The 18,081-nt window shown below is 37.4% G+C and overlaps 1 long non-coding RNA gene across 2 annotated transcripts; it reads left to right on the forward strand.

The window, feature by feature from the left end:
• Positions 1–8,794: 8,794 nt before the first annotated feature.
• Positions 8,795–17,870, forward strand: LOC306983632. Of its 2 annotated transcripts, none has more exons than XR_013794410.1 (3): positions 8,795–8,927; positions 15,762–15,944; positions 17,172–17,870. It is a non-coding gene; the product is annotated as an uncharacterized lncRNA (long non-coding RNA). The 2 variants fall into 2 exon arrangements; XR_013794411.1 differs by having other exon boundaries at positions 15,762–15,899.
• Positions 17,871–18,081: the final 211 nt, after the last annotated feature.

Genomic DNA, 18,081 nt, shown 5'->3' on the forward strand with positions numbered 1-18,081 from the left:
GGCGCAGTGACTTTTCATTGCCAATTATCTCCTTCATCTGAATAGCAGCTGCAGGGCCTGCTCTTCATTTCATCGTTTGGGGGGCTGAGTGGGGGGCTTAAATTCAATTGCCTGTGTGTGTCAAAATCTAATTTATGTCTTAATGACGGATACGATTTTTATGAAAAGGAGCCGGAGCCACACACATAGGAATTTCTACAGCAATCTGCAACTGTTGCTTATTCTCAGCGTTTTTTCCTTCGCGACTAAACGGCAGGGTATATTTATTAAGAGTTTATCTTTCAATAAAAACACACAAAGAATGGGTGAGACTGAAAGAGAGGCCTCGTAAACAACGCGCAATTAGGAGAGGCCAGAAAAACAAGATAAATGCCGACAGATTCGGTGATGCTGAACTCAAAGTTACCCACAGAACCTCCACTAACCTCATTAAAAAAATCCTCTCTCTCATCACCTTATTAGAGCGCACAACTCTTCCTAATAGCCAACAGTTCTTTCCGAACGACTAGACAAACAGTCATGGCTAAACCACAACAGGCGAGACGCAGGATCAAATAGCCCTTATGCCGATTGCGTTTCGCTTGACATGCTGAAATAAAATCTTGTAAATATGTATAAAGGCCTTACTCAAAGGCCCATTGAAATCTGCAGAGTTAGATCCAAGCCACTCTTTTAAAATTTGCACGTGGGATGTAGTTTATAATAGACGTTTACTGGTCCGAGATAAATAGGACCAAATTATAATAAATCACATTTTTTCCATGTTTTTCCAATTTAATTCCAATGTAAATGCAAACAAACTTGAATTCTCATCTAGATATGGATTTTAAGAAGTGATTGTAACACTGAGAATGTTATTTTCATCAGTTAAATCGTACAAGCAATAGTTGAAATATTTTTATGCAGTGACTTCATGTAATAAATCTTAGTAAAAAATCATTGATTTATATGCAATTTAGAATCAATTATTGTTTTCCGTTTGTCATGCACCTGAAAAATATAATTATAGGAATTAAAAAAATTATTGATATCAGAATATTACCAGACATTGACACAGTTTTTATTTTTACTGTTTGAAAGTTTAATAAATATAATAAATTTGATCTAATTCATTAGCAATTAATTAGTATTGTTATGAAACTATGTTTTTCATGGTCTTTTCTGGTCATGTGGAGTTTAAGTTTTAAGTTAAGTTGAGGGATATGGTCTGTTACACTGATGCTTTCATGGAAATGACATCCTATGAGTAAATAATGTATCATGTTAATAATATTTGTATAACACAACTTTCTTTACTTTAGATTTACTTTTTAATAAATTCAATAATCATTACACAAATGCATATAAAATGCAAAAATGAACAACATGAAAATGTACAAAACAGAACAGTGTAAGCTCACAAAACCACACGAAAAGAAGGACAGTCCTTCTCCTATTGTCTAGAAAGTTAGCAGAACACAGATTGAGCAGACACTGATGTTCATTTGTGTTCCCTTATTCTGATGAGGGGTTCCTCTGTTCACTCTCTTGTGAGAAGATGCACAATTTATTGATTGGCTTGAGTGTAAAAGTGGTGTTTTTCTGTTAATGACAGTAATGTTTATCATGGCTCATTACCGCACATTGTTACGCATTTTTACACTCACAAATACACACTCTTCCAAGATTGCCCTCTTACTAGGGAACACTAGTTGACTTTAATGACTATACCGTCAACCCTTTTCTCTCTCACACACTCTTTCCCCCATCACTTCCTTTCTGGATGAACAGGGCACACATGTTATAAATGAGTTTATGCTGCCATTTTCAGATATAATCTGCTGTTCTCTTACTGTGTTAGTGTTGAGGATGATTTTCAGAGATTAGTTTGAGAGTAGAGGGCATCTATGTCATGATATTGTCATAAATTGAGATCAGGCCATTCAGAGCCTATTTGGTCAAAGTTAGGGGCATCATTTCATTTTGTCAATCTATGATGGTCATTACTTTCTTGCTTGTTTGTGTTATTTTTGGCACTGTTATAATGTTGTATCATATGATAACAGTGCCAACACCACCAAAACCCATCAATCTTTATGTTCTTAGAAAAAACTCTATTCCAGCCACTGCCGTTCCTGGAACGTACATGCAAAAACAAATACTTCAGTGTTTTTAATGTTTAATAACACTGTTAAATGTAGGCTAATCTTGGGCAAATCTCATCTTCATGTGCATTAATACGGGGCTGTTGAATGCTTGAATATGATTGGTTGACAAACGTTCTGTGTCAAATTATTTTCAGAAAAACACATGGCTAAAGTAGTTCCAGGCAGGACTTGACCGCATTACAGCTCCATAACACTCCGCCAAATGATTTTAGTGAAGGTCTTTACAGACTACAACAGGAAAAGAACCAAAACCCACAACGACACTGACCAAACAAATAAATATTAAACGATAAAAACATGAAATTATTTTCATGTTTTTTTTTTTTGTTGTTGAAAAAATTACGTAATTACGTAATACCACGAAATTACATTTTACAGAACGCCTACTCTTTCTCTGGCTCTTTCAAATGCACACACACTGGCACATAAACGTGCTGTCAGGCTGCTCTGACGATTTAATTACTGCCGAACACTGTTGTTGCACTGACTCAGGTAATTCTCTCTCTCTCTCTCTCTCTCTCTCTCTCTCTCTCTCTCTCTCTCTCTCTCTCTCTCTCTCATAACTGCATTAATAACTGCATTCAATGGAATTAGTAAGATTTTTGCCTCATCGTAGCCTACATATTTTACGAGTTGCCCAATTGTACGAATGACCCCCACCCCGCCCCTAAACCTAACCATCACGTGGGTTTAACAAATCGTTAAGCGAGTGAGGTCGTACGAATTAGGCACCTTTTAATCACTCGTACAAACTCGTATGAATTGGTCGTGAGATAGCTTTGGAATTAGCAAAAGAGGCTTGGGATTTGATATCTAAAATTAGTCCTACACACAAGAGCGTTTTAAGGACAAAAACCTGACAAATGTCTTAAATACATCATCTGAACAATGTTTTGAAGTGTGGTAACCGTAGTATATGTGGAATAATTGACTCTCTGGGCCATTGAATTATGGAAAAATGTAATGGCCATGTGTGCATTTTTCTAATAATTCAACAGTTCGTTGTCAATAAGCCTAATCCATGCTGTGATGCATACAATTAACTTGTAGCATTAAATATTACTGATTTGTGTGTGTGTGTGTGTGTGTGTGTGTGTGTGCGTGTGTGTGTGTGTGTGTGTGTGTGTGTGTGTTGTTTAAATAGTGTAGAATTTTATTATTGAATATTTATCAGTTAAAAGCCATAACAAAATACAATAATTATTGGCTTAGAGTTATCAACCAGAATTGTAATGTTGGTGCATAGATTTTTAAAATAAGCAAAAAAGAAAGTCTCAGACCATCATCATGCACACAAAAGTTATATAATCTCTGCAGTTGTCTAAACTGAAAAATTGAATGACTAAGACAAAAGTTTGCCAATCATGTGATAAATAATCTCTAACCCACTCTCAGAAAAAAAAAAGGTACAAAAGCTGCATGGGACGGTACCCTTTCAAAAGGTTATATGTGCCATGTACACTGTTGGTACCAATATGTACCTTTGTGCAAAATATGGTACAAATTAGGTACAAATATGTATACCTTTTGAAAGGGTACCGCCCCAGTGACAGCTTTCTTTTTTTTTCTGAGAGTGAGCTGGGGAACCTATTTAACAACAAATAAACAAAAAATAACCTAATTAACCTAAAGTGTCTTTGTACTCTCACTACACTTGCAAGATTATTTCTCAGACATGTTTTTGCAGCAGTGTGGTGCTTTACAAGCAAAGTTCTGCTCTGTTTGAATGTCTAATCCAGTTCCCAAGGTTAGTCAGGCCTATCATACGTCAGTGGGTCGTACTGCTTATTGAGTCACTTGAGGTTCTCTGTGTTTACATAAACATCAGCCTACACTAGTAACCTGTGTGTTCTATAGGGGTCCATTTGAAGCCAGGATAAGTAGTTCTGGAATGAATTGAGCTGTGCAGGATAATGTGCCAAATCTATGGTAAGTCACTAAAGTGCTTGTGTTTTTGGCATGGTGTGCTCAATACAGAAACAATTACTCTAAGGCAGACATCTTAATGCCACATAGATTAGAGGTTTATTCATTTGATGCATTCTTGTTCCTGATTTTCCAAAACACATGGTTACATAAGGTTCACAAATAGGAATAGATGCACATTTTGGAGATTGTTAGATACCAAAAGCAACTTTTATAACTCTAATTGAGCCTATTAAACAACAGAGGCATAATTGTATGGCATTTGGTGGACACACCTGACTTAACCTGATTGTGTCAAAGAAAAAACTAGATTGGTTCGGAATTTTCCTTCACTTAAACTAGAAATATTGTGGGTTCAATACAAGTAAAATTCAGTCAAAAGCATTTGTGGCATAATGTTGATAACATAAAAAATAATTTCAGCTCGTCCCTTGTTTTCTTTAAATATATATATATTTCCATTTTTTTTTTTTTTTTTTTTTTAAAGAAGCAAATTTTTAGGTTGCAGTCAGGCATTTACAACGGAAGTAAATGGGGCAAATCCATACACATTAAAATACTCACCTCTTCAGTACCCACAAGACAAACAATACGCATGTTAACATTGTTAGTGTGGAAAAAACAGCATACTAACATTTTCTGTGTTACATATAATTTGACAACTTTGTTGACATGATAATGCAAGGCCATAAACAGTAAATCGACCATGAAAATGATGAAAACAGCTATACAGTTCAAATAATAGCCCTCCTGCTGTCAATAATTGTATCCCTTAAAACACATCTTTGACATTTTTCCTGTGAAAATAATTTCTTCATGCCTTTAAATAGCTTGAATGTAACTACACCCTTGCTTCAACTAGTATAGCCTATACGCGGAACCATGAATGTATGTAAATTAGTCCCCGCCTCCACTCAATCACACCAGCTTGGACTACATGATCCACTCGGTCAACTTTACTGGTTATATTCAGCATATACGAACCAGAAACCGAATCAGAAGAGTGAATTATACAGGCTTGTCTACAAGTCGATGTATCAGAATGCAGTAATGCGTTTTATGTATCGCTCTACAACGTCAGACACATAGCGGTAATTACTATGATCAGCCTTTGGCTTTACTACGTTATCAAAGAGCTAATAATGTGTTGCTAATGTTACACAAACCATGTTCCCATTAGCCATCTCAGAGCCAGACAGCTGCCTTCATAGAATTATTTTCTAAACGCTATTTATTTATTTTTGGTTAATGATTAATGCATGCATAGTTTCCCTTTTTTTAGCATTTTAATTTCAAGTCAAAAAAATCTGTCGTTACGTCCATTACATCGCGACTTTAAAGATTCAATGTACAGGATTTAAAAATTACCGTATTTTGATTGGATGTTCCTCATTCCAGTGTTTAATGGTTTACTTTTGCCTTCCCTATAAGGCAAAAATCATTCATCTTTTGATCGATGTATAAACTGTTAGCAATGCACATATTGCCAAAAGACTAATATTTAGAAAACACTTTCATCTCCCACTCTGTCTTTTTCCACTGCAACATTCACCCACACTGCACCTCAATACACGCAACCACAAGTATCCATTCAAGCCACGTTAAAACCGCAAGAACATCTAGCACTAAACAATCTGAATACTACCCTAAAAGTTGTGATTGTTGTGGTGGCCCAATTAATTTGTGTAGGGAAAAGCACTTTACAATCTGGGGTGCACTTCACGGAGCTGGATGAAAAAAAGGACTATAATTGAATTATCGCAATTCTTTTGGGTCTCAAATACGAGCTTGAGGATAAGGAAGCCTTTTAATGCTGTATGGAAAGCTTCCAGCACTGTTTCAGCCACCTTGGGATAAGGTGTTTTCCCTGTGTCTCATTAATTGTGGCAGTTGTGTGCTTCCTTGTGTCATAAATAGCCCAGAGGACCTTAATGTTGTGCATGTACAGAGAGGAGTGGGCCGATCTGAAAGGGCTGTGCTGTGCTCCTCTCTCTCGCACTCTGTCCTGTTTAACTAGAGCTGAAGAGACTTTCAAGTGTGGCTGCGTCTTTGTGTTGCCTTAGTCCATTTGTGTCTGTCTGTGTGCATGCGTGAGTGTTTTGGGGGTAGGGGGAGGAAATTTGTATGCAAGCAACAGAGCTGTAGTCCCCCTCATTCCCACTAGAATTTGTATCCCCTCACCTGCTCGTTGCAGCGACTCTAGTTCAAGTCAAGCAGAATGATGTGGATGAATGTGTGAAGGGTTCGCAGCACCTGCCGAAGTCTCCTCCGTCTCTATCCCTTTCTCTCTATCTCTTTCAGGATGCTCTCTTTAATGTCTCTATAACAGATTCCTCTGTCTCTGATGTTTGTCTACTGACATATTCATAGTTTCATTTTCTCTGAGAGTGGCGAGTTTATTAGATTATGCGCAAATATACATTTTTGTACCATGAGGATTATTATAGAATTCGTTTCTACTAAATACAATAAAAATACATTTTAACATACATATAAGATGTATATATACATATAGATTATTATATACATTTTATATAAGATACAATTTCCTATTAATATTATAATTACTACTGTAAATAAATAAATAAATGTATTTTCTAAACTTACTACATTTCATGAGACAATCAAAAAGCCAGAAACATCAAAATCATGTAATTATTATTATTAATAATAATAAGGGTGTAAATAATAACTAATAATGAAATAGGATAACTTCCTTTATTGTTGGTATTATTATTATTATTTTTCTATCAATTAAAAAACACTTTCTAATGGTGGAAGTACAAGAAACGTACACCAGCAAGCTTTGAATATTTCAGGAGACAGAAACAAAAAGCCAGAAACAGAAGGTAATAATAATAATAATAATAATAATAATAATAACATTTTCCTATTTATGTATCCTTCAGACTGGCTATTTATTTCTGTAATTTATTACAAGTATGTGTATTATGTGGAGAGACTTAAATAGTATTTGACTCGGGGAATGAAAAATAATTTACTTCTTACCATTTGTCTTGACTATAATCATGTGTGAAGTACTCATGGAAAAAAAGTCAAATAAAATAGAAATCCAGAAAAAGAGAGCCTCATGACCACCTTGACCTTTGACCTTTGGCTTCTGACTTATGGCCCTCGGTGTTGTGTTAACTATCCTGATGACAGGAGCGGTTAAAAAGCAGAGGGAACTTTAACAGATTTATCCTGAGAGAGAGAAAATCACCTAGTGAGGAGATGTTTGTCCCCCAACGACAAGTGGATGGAAGAACGGGAGTGAAATATGGATAAATTATATCACAGACAGGGAGAAAGAGAGAGAGTGACAATGGAAGATGGAAATGGGGGTATAAAATGTGAAAGACTGACACACAGAGAAGACTACAAATGCTGGGACGGGACACAGGAGGAAAATGCAGAAAGAAGACAAACTTTCAGAGTCAGCGAGAGTCCTGGTTAAAGCCAACGAGTGTCTATCGGGGCGAATACACAGGCATTCAACAGGGTCAACCCCATTGAGCCTCTAAAACGCTGTCATGATAATCCACGGCCTTTTAAACAATCCTGGAATTTTTTACGCTTTCTCCACCCTTTTCTTTCCACCCCTGTTTTTTTTCTCCCTCCCACCCCACGTCCATCCTCAAATCTCTCTACCCCAGTATTCACAAAGTCATTAATGAGACATTCAAGGCTTTTTGAATCGGCCAGAGACATTGTGTGTCAAAGAGCGAGAGACAGAGCGAGAGAGCGCGTCAAAGAAAGGAAAAGGGGAGTAGAGAGGGAGAGCAAATAGTGGAGAGGGCCTAAATGTACTCCCAGCTGAAAGCAGTTAGATCATGTTCTTTTCATGGTCCGATTAGAATCAAATCGATCCCTCAGCACCACCACCCCCTCCAACCACACGCACACACACACACACACACTTCTCTAAGCAACTCCGAAGAGCTCTTCCAACAAGCACAAGCTGCAGCCAGGCGTCCACCTGAATGGTAATCAAGTTGCCCCGCTGAAATGTGTTTGTAAATGGGACATGGGTTAGTTAAAAAGAAAGAAACAAAAAGCCAGAGACCGACTCAGAGAGTTGTGAAATGTTGATCATTTCTTGATTGTGTCCAGAATTCCATATCTGTAAATCAGCAAATGGCCTGACAATGGTTGTTAAAGTTTTGTTTAGGGATGCACAATATACCGATACCATATAATTTATTGGTTGATATGAGTTTTTTAATTTATCGGTCAATATTGGATATTTTATCTTGATGCTCATTTCCACTATTTTTACATTTAGATTACCTTTGCCATCATCTAACGCTCACTTACAGTTAATCTTTAAAAACAACAATAATTTAAATAAATGTAATCTTTAGCAAGTCTCAAAAAGGATATCCATGTATCATACTGTACATTATAATGCAGTGGTGCCTACATTCACTAGTAGCATTTAAAAGGACTTATTTTACCTTGGTTTATTTTTAGTTTTTTTTCTTTTTCTTGTTTATATATTAGTTAAAGATGACATATTATGCCCCTTTTCACAAGATGTAATATAAATATATGGTGTCCCCCAGAAGGTGTCTGTGGAATTTCAGCTCAAAATACACCCCAGATAATTTATTATAGCTTTTTGGGTGTTGGCAAAAACGCTTGTGCGTGTGTCCCTTTAAATGCAAATGAGCTGCTGCTCACCGCCCCCATTCGGGATTCTTTACAGGAGCCTCGGATACTCCGGCAATAACAAAACAGGCTAATTTCAATCATCCAAATTTTCAGAAATAACCAGCAGCAGAGTAGGCTACAGCTTTACAGAGTGACTCAGGAAAAGGTTGCAACTTAGAAGGACCTGGACGTTTCTGAATGGTTAGTGGATACATTATTAGTTGTTGTGGAGTTACATTGATTCATCTGATCGACTTGCATGTCATGTTTAACCTTTACACAAGTTGACACAGTTCCCTGAGGTCTTTATAAGAGAGCTGTGACAGTTTTTGGTCCAATAGTGTTCTGTGCTCGTCTGTGCAGCAACAACAGAACAGTTTGCATGCTTTGCTCGAACTTTTGCCATTGCGTTAGAACTGGTTACACTGTTGTCGCTTGCGAAAACCAAATGGCGGCGCCGTGGGTGGAAACGTGCAGTTTAAGGGGCAGTAATATTATATAAAAAATATCCCCTTCCTACGTCAGAAGGGGAGCGAAATCTGATCTTTTATTTTTTGACATGGTTGCTGAGAATGGCTTACCAAAACAAAGTTACTGGGTTGTCACTTTTCACATTTTCTGGGTTGGTATGCACCGGGGACCCTATTATAGCACTTAAACTATAAACTATAGATTTTCATGATATGTCCCATTTAATATAAGTTAACGATAACATACGTTTGGACATCATTCAAAGAAATTTACGTTGGCTAAAAATTACATAAAACAATTAAAAGTAAAGCAAATATTTTTTTGAAAAAACTTTTATAAATTTTTTATTAATTTGATTTATAATGCAAATTTATTGGTTATCGGTCATGCTATGATAACAATACTAATTTGTTAATGACTTTTTTACTATATTGTTTTTTAACCAGTAAAAGCTTTAAGTTCATCCAAGCGCTTACACAATTGTCAGCTGTAGGCTACTTTAGCTTAACAAATGCCTCTGTTTTGCAAGAAACCTAGTTAAATGTTGGAACAGACACAATGGAGAACTGTAGCCTTGAGATCTAAGAGCATGAAGTTGTATTGTTTGGTTGGTATTGCCTACAGGGTGATTTGTTCGAGTGGGCATTTTAGAAATGTATTGGAAAGATTTTGTGCACGAGTGTTTTTGTATCGTGGAAATTTCGTGCGCAAGTGGCATTGTGGTGGAGATATTTAGTCTGTTAGTAACGTGCCTGGGGTCTTTTTAATGAATAAGTTAGAATTGTGCGAGGGGTATTTAGTGTCATAGTACCAAGTGCTATTAGTCTCACTCAACCAATAGATGACACTAACATTCTCTTAGCAGCTGCAGACACTTCAGCGAGAGCATCTAGAGAGGGAGCATTCACGGAGGTACGCAGGCCGTTGATGAAGTTTGTATGAGCGAAAGAGGACGGGACACTGCCGATTTGTGACGGTGGGTTTTTTCTGCGATAGTTGTTGGTCCATGGGGAGGGTTCATGAGGATAGTTTGTAGTGCCGGTGACCTTTGTCTCTCATTTCGACACTTGCAGCTGGGCCAACGTCGGGCACCTCTGCGCTTTCATTCTTATTTAATTAAATATTTCAGGTTTGAGACAAGTTAAGCTTTAGCGGCACACTGTTGATTACAACAACAACAACAACGCTAAAATCTGGGTTACAGTAAGGTATTTACAATGGAAATGAGAAAACAGTAAACAGTAAAATACTTACCGTTTCAGTAGTACACATTTTTCTGCAGTTTCCAGTCTAAATATCTAAAAATGATTAAAACAAGATGCATTTACTATATGAGTAAAATGGCACAAGATATAATATGTATTGTTTTCTATAAAAAAAAAAAAAAATTGCTTATTTTAATTCAAATGGAAGCACGATTATTTTTCTCACTCCATTGGCAGATCATTTTGCTGTTTTTTTTATTTATAATTTAATTTAATTTATAATTATATATAGGCTAGGCCTCTCTTTTTTTCAGAAAACAAGCCATAATAGCCTATCTTAGCCTATGTCTTTTTACTTGTCTAGTAAATCATCTTGGTTTCAGAATATGTAGTTTTGGAATGGAAACAATACAAAAATAATAAGTAAGATTTTTTTTTTTTTTTTGCAGTGTATGGCCTCAAGATGTAAATAATGTTTGTTAACATGACTTTGGTTTAAAAATAAATCTTACTAACCTTTTCTGTGTGCTCTCAATAAAGTTATATTACACTTTACAACTTTGTTGCCATGAAAACAAAGCACTATAAACACTAAACCAACTGTACATAAAAAAAAGAAAAAAGTATAGGATTTATTGGGGGGTATAATTTTTACATAGAAATTGCTAGTAAATTTCACAAATAATTACAAAGAAATGGCAAGAAACACACTGAATTAAACATGATATTTCAAAGTAAAAAGACAAATAATAAGAAAAATAGCAGTTTATTGTAAAACATACTCCAATAATCCTGTACAAGTACAATAATTATACAGTTTTAATAATCGTTCTAATTCTATGAGAATAGTGAAGTCCACACCACAACTATAACAACATGGTTAACATTGTAAAAAATGCTGTCAACTGAGCTTAAACTGTTTTGCACCCAGATTATTCCTTTAAATCCAACTTCAGCTTTTCATGGTGCTAAAATAGCTCAAAAATAGCTAAAAAGGTGGCAAATATCATTGGTCGGTTGATCTCTGAGGTTACTTTTAACTGCTAGGCAGCTGCTCTGTAAGTGAGTGGGTGGGACCACCCTGCGGTCTGTTACATTGACACCTCTCTCTCCGTCTCTCCAGTCTTCCCCTTTTCACCTTTACGCTCGCATTCATTCCCTTTGCAGCTGCATCACCCGAGCACTTTCTCTCAGTCGAACTCTCTCTCTCTCTCTCTCTCTCTCTCTGTCTGTATTTGTCTCATCCAGTCCAGAAGATGGATGGAAGAGGCTCTAAAACAGGCCAACAATAGTCGCTAGCGCAAGGTGAGCTCTTGCAGCTGTGCTAACTGGCTAGAATGAACGTCACAGTATGGCAACAGTATGCTTTTGTTCTGGCTCCCAGCCTGAAAAGGGCTATGGGGGGGTTTTTGCATGGCGCACTATCGCTGGGTCATTTTTCTCTCGGTGTGCCAGTACTACCCTTCTGCCCCTTCCTCGCTCCCTCCACAGCTGTGTGTGTGCGCTGGCGTTAGCGGGAGGAAATGCGAGGGCATGGGGATGATGGAATACGTGCGTGCGGCGGGCGGTTGGGGCCTGTTTTGGGCGCGTTTTCCCCGCCGCCCTATTAGAGGCTTGTTTATTGGCCTTGTGATGCCATTGTCCTGCGTGTTCAGGGGCGGCCACACTGCGTAATTGGCCGATTGGCCACGCTCTGCAGCGGCGGAGGTGATTTATAATGTGGCCTGAATGGGACTGACTTCATAACGTCACAGACTAACGCTGAATAAACGCCAGAGAAACGTTAATGAAAGGATGAAACGTCCACCGAGCCCTTTGTGTCGGTGTGAAATCGGCGATTGGGACAAAGAGAGTCACTGGAGTCCCTTCTTTCTCCCTCAGTTTCTATTTTTCTCCACTTCTGCCTCTTTATTAATCTCTCTTTCTCTCCTTTTCTTCACTGTTTATCTACATCAGTCGTTCTCTTTTCTCCCTCTTTTACGCCTTGTCTCTCTCTCGCTGTTTTTCCATCTCTCTCTGTCTTGGCTAACCTCTGGCCCTTTTCTCTCTCCCTTTTTCTCTCCTTTCGCCTTTGTACTGTCTTTGTTAATGCCTCTGTAGATGAAGTTGTCGGCTCTCACTTATTCTCTCTTTCTCATTCAGTCTCCCTTGTTTTATCTTAATCTTTCAGTCTTTAGATAGGCCTTCTTAGCACCAGATTCCATTGGACAAGAGTGACGACAGGAAATCTTCACCTGAACGCCACCACTTTTTCCATTACTAAATTTTGTTGCCCAGCGACTTTAATCTACAAAAGCGCACGTTTATAAAGCTTCCTATTCTCAAAGCAGCCTATAAACACTACCTGTACGCTTAACGTGCAAAATTATTTTTCATTTTATTTAACTTCAGCTTGGCAGAGAGCATGGGAACACATTTTGCTACAGTAATTTAATGCAGCCTAGAAAATAATGGCCCGAACGCTCCAGAAACACTCAGCTGGAAAATATGTGTTTTTCCCTTTTAAAAATATGATTCTAGTTCGACATTTCAGTTCACATGATTCCACTTCATCAATCAATGACATGTTACTTCATAATTTAACAACGTGATTCAAGCGATTGAAGTGAAATAATATCATCAAATTAATCTTCACTTATTGACATTAGATCTGGGATCTGATCGGTGCAGATGCAGTGAAACGGAAAGAATCCAGCGCGTTTCTTGATGAAGTTGCCTGAACGGGCTCATTACAGCCGAGGGTCAGCGATGGGTATGTGTGTGGGCAGTTATAAAGCTAATGGCTTGCAGGGGGCAGGTTTTAATGACCTTCTAATTAAGTCTAACCCTCCCACCATTGACCAGATCATGTAGTGGAGGTTAAAGGTCATTTACATAGAGACTGGTAACCAGTGTCCACCACCAAACTAATTGAATTGGGAATAACAGAATATATCCCTCCTTTTCTTTCCACGGAGTATATATATATTTATCAAACTCCAATCAAAATAATGGATCTGCATTCTGTCTTGGGCAACGCTGAACTAACTTGTGCTGAACAACAGCTGAAATGCATTATTTTTCTGTTATCACTGTGCAGCTGCTTTGAAACAATCTGTATTGTATAAAGTGCTATTGTGACTTGCCTTGACTATAGGACATTTGCTGAACTGAACTTCCTGACTTATAACTGATGTGACTAATACCCACAATGATTCCTAATATATATATATATATATATATATATAAATATATACATGATTGTGTGTTTTTATATATATATATAAATAATTATACACAGTACACACACATATATTATGGAAACACAAACTTTTATTTTGGATGCGATTAATCTTTTGACAGCCCTAAATATAATATAATATAATATAATATAATATAATATAATATAATATAATATAATATATCAGGAGGATCAACTAATTTTGTACTTAATGCACTTATCCGGAAATAGTCCTGAAGATATACTTAAGTATACACTCTAAAAAATGCTGGGTTGTTTTCACCCAATTTTGGGTCAAATATGGACAAACCCAAACATTGGATCAAAAATGCCATTTAAAAATGTAACCCAATGGCTGGTTTTGTCCATATTTGACCCAAAATTGGGTTAAAACAAGCCAGCATTTTTTAGAGTGCTAAAGTGGAACCATTGCAAGTATACTTTAGGATCACTTTAAATATCTTGCATTTAAAGACTGATATTATACAGAGATCATACTATCCTTACTAATAGTTGTAATAAAACACATTTTAAGGCTTAAAGTAAGATAAAATATGATTGTATATTAAAATTACTTTATATTATTTAGACAAAAAAAAGAGATCAATTATTGCTGACTTTTCCCTTGGGAGAGAGTTTCAGGGGTCTATCCTGTCCTCTCCGCCTCCCCCCCTCCCCCCTTACCCCCTAATGGGAGGGTGTTAATATAGTCGCTTTTCCCCTGGTGTTAAATAGGAACAGTTTCTCTTGTGTTAATTCTCCATTTTGTCGCTGTCTGTGTGCAAGACCTCTCAGTGTTCAGCCTCTTATTCTGCACTAAACGCTCAGCTACCCCCTCCCCTTTCTCTTTCCCTCTTTTCCCCTTTCTTTTCACACTCCCCTCTCCTTTCGTGAGGCCATCTAGATTATGTTGCTAAGGAGATTTTTTTTCGCCCTCTCTCTTTTTGCTTTTTTTCCACTGTTTTCCATTGATTTGGTGTTAATGCATTTTCAATGCCCCTCGGTGTGTGCTGGGGGAGTGGGGGGCACTGCGAGTGCAGTCTTCACACTCACTAGAGGAATTTTACTCTGAAGGGGTCGATGAAGGGGGGAACTGCCCAAAGAGAGCCACTCAAGTGAAAAATTAGGTGATTTTTACCAAGCATGGGAGCTGGCTCACTGAGACGCACACACACGCTCACCCACACAAACCGAGTAGCACGGTGACCACCCACTCCTCTTGTATTTTCTATCCTCTCTTCAGAAAACACTCACAGGTGGACTTGCGAGAGCTGCTATTCTCCTCGCTCGTGCCAGTAACACTGTATGTGGACATACCCATCACTCTTCAGGAGATCTGTCAGCTCCACTTGCAGCCCTGAAAATGAAAGGAAAGAAATTCTCACATTAAAGTAACAAATAAAACTTCATTAACACTCGATACCAGGGGCACCGTTTTTTTTTTTTTTTTAGTGATCACCGGAGACAGGCAATTTCCCCCTATGACGGTAAAACAAGTTTAAAGCTGATATTTAAATGGATAATAAATAAAATGATGTTAGCATATAAATGCTAACACTCGTTGGTGGAGTTGTATTAACAATTATTTTGTAAAATGTGCACAAAAAACGGCATGCTTGTGCATGAATGACATGAGTCGACATAGTTTGGATTCAAAGCAGCAAATTTCATCACAAATTTACAGCGTAATTTTATCTACAATAAATCTGGAATTTCTTAAAGAAAAAAATTTCATTGCTTTTATTTAATTTTTTGGAAAGTATGAAAAATCCTCATTCTTCAAAATAACTTCTTTTGTGTTTAAAGAAATTCAACAAAGACATTTATTCAGGTTTGGAACAACTTGGAGGTGAGTAAAAGATGACAGAATTTTCATGAACTATCCCTTCAAAAAGCTTGAATTACATGTTCCTCCTGGCATCTTTTCAACACATATCTCTCTTGTCTCCTCCATTGTCAGTCACTCTGTAATTTTTGGTTGAAGTTATGGTGTGAATGGTGATCTCAGTGGTTTTTAGTTTCCCTTAGTGTGACATGAATTATGTCTTCTGTTTTTTTTAGTTTAGTTTTTTTATACATGTTTCTATACTGCCTTCCATCCTGTCTCCCACAAACACTGCAATGTTCTTCTCTTCCCAGATGTGCAGAAGATTTTAATCTTGCAGCCACTTTGTTGAGTCTCCTTCTTAATCAGCCAATCAGAGAGCAGCTAAATAAGGAACTGGCAGGAACTAGTTGCCGACGCCCACTCCAGCTGCAGCCACCCAAAAGTCAGAGGTCATGACATGTCTGATTTTATATGATGAGTTGGATATGAAAATTGTAAGTTATACATGTGCAAAGTTCATTGAGATGTTCCATATTGAAATAATTTTGGTTGCATATGGTTTTAAAAAACTTTTTAAAACCATTTTCAAAATACCTTTATTTTATTTTTTTATACAAAAATCATGAATTATTCATTCATAAATATACAGTTTCGGGGGAGTTCCACCACATGACATTTTACAAACTAAACTAACCCTAATTTGTCTTAAAAACGTAAAATTATCTGATAAAAGGCGAATTGATCTTGGCACACAGTCATGAGGATGAGGGTCTCTCTAGTATGTATGATTTTATTTATTTATTTTTTAGATACTACAAAAATGTGTCACGGATCCACATACTCTTACTTCAGTGCAAAATGTATTCAAAACATTTAAAGTGAACTCTGTAATTTCCACCCATTTCTCACCAATTTCTCACTTTTTCTGTGCAAGTACTGTTTGAATGATCATGTTTACTGCATGCAAATATCATTATGGTTTGTCGTGTACATTGCTGAGTTAGAGTAAACATATTTTAGTCTGACTATTTCTCCTCCTCTTTTTAACAGCATGACTGTGCATACGAGTCTGTTCATGTACTCTACACCGACACATTTCTGATTCAGTCTTTTATGTTTATAATGAGAGTGTGTTAGAAAAATAGATTAGAGAGAGGCTCAGAGGAGCTGACAAGGCCAGCATTAATTATGCATCTTTCAGAGAGTTTGTTTACTCATACGATAATAGATAATAACACAGTGAGAATGAGCCAGGAGAAAACGAGCCAACATACAGAACTCGGCCTGAGACAATTGGAATTGCCTCAGAGATTCGGCACCATCACAATGGCTTTTACGGTTAATTGTGTTTTACAAATAAAAATGCTGTCAATTCTGTGCGAACCGCCTCAGGGATGACACTGTGGGAAAATGATGGAAAAGCCATTAATGTTATTGACACACGTAAAGACCGTCAGACTCACACCTGTTTACTGTTGAATATATGTTGGAAATTACATACAAACACACTCGTACTCACTAATACCACCTGTTTGTTAGACAGCACTCAAACGTCGATGCCTGTGAGAACAAGCTCCTTCGTTTGATGGACAGAAAAAGAGAACCAGAGACACTATAGCATTCATCGTCTATTTGATCCCTTGTGGGAAAAACCAGGGACTGAACAACAACAACAAAAAAAGCCGTAAAACTGAGCTAATTTTTCTTTTTGTCCCTCATAGGATGGCCCATTCTTTCTTCTCCCTGGCTGGTACAAATTGGGCAACTGTGGACCTTTTCTCCTCAGAGCGAGATGTAGGATGCAGCAGGGCTGAGATCTCAGTCGGGCGTTGATGTGAAAAAAGTTAATCCCTCATTGGTGCCGATGTGACCCGAAAAAAATCGGCTTAAAGTGGCTCCGTTAAACTGGACACAGTTTTGCCATTCAAAGGCGGCACCATTCCCCCTCTTATTCCTCTTGTCTACCCTCTCCCTCCTCTCTGCCACCCACACACACACACCACCAGTAGTAGAGCATTAAGACAAATACATTCATAACCCTGTTTTATTAAAGACTTGGGGCCCCTGGGTGTTGTGTATGGGCCCTGGGGGGGCCGGTGCGACAGTGGGGCGATTAGGATAAGCCTTCCCATGAGGAACATGAACATGGCACAGCAGCCACTGCGCCCTAAGATGTCCGTTCCCCTCCCACCTCGAAACCTAATCCTCTATTTCATGCACATTAGTGCTGTGTAAACGCTCCCCCAGGCTGCCTTTACAGTGAGCTCTGCTTTAGAGGAGAGATGCGCTACTAAAGATGCTGAAAAGCAGTGGTGCAGACATATTTTTACAGGCACAAGAAAGTGAAGTGTGAAAATATTACTTTAGATATGGCTTATGTAAAAAAAAACTAAAACTAGGTAAAATTAAGTATTGACTGATCCACCATTAATCCTAAAATTATGACTGATATAATAATTATTTTCATGTTGTGGTCCGTAATCGATAAATGGACAATATAATTTTTTTTTACAATTTTGACTAAATAAATAAATAATGTTAATTAATAAATAAGATGAACAAGAACCCTCAAAATAAAACGCTACCAACTAAAAATCAATCATTTTAAATGCTACAAGTGAATTTAAGCAT

The sequence above is a fragment of the Phoxinus phoxinus genome (genome assembly GCF_949152265.1).
Source record: "Phoxinus phoxinus genome assembly, chromosome: 16".
Classification (NCBI taxonomy): Eukaryota; Metazoa; Chordata; class Actinopteri; order Cypriniformes; family Leuciscidae; genus Phoxinus; species Phoxinus phoxinus.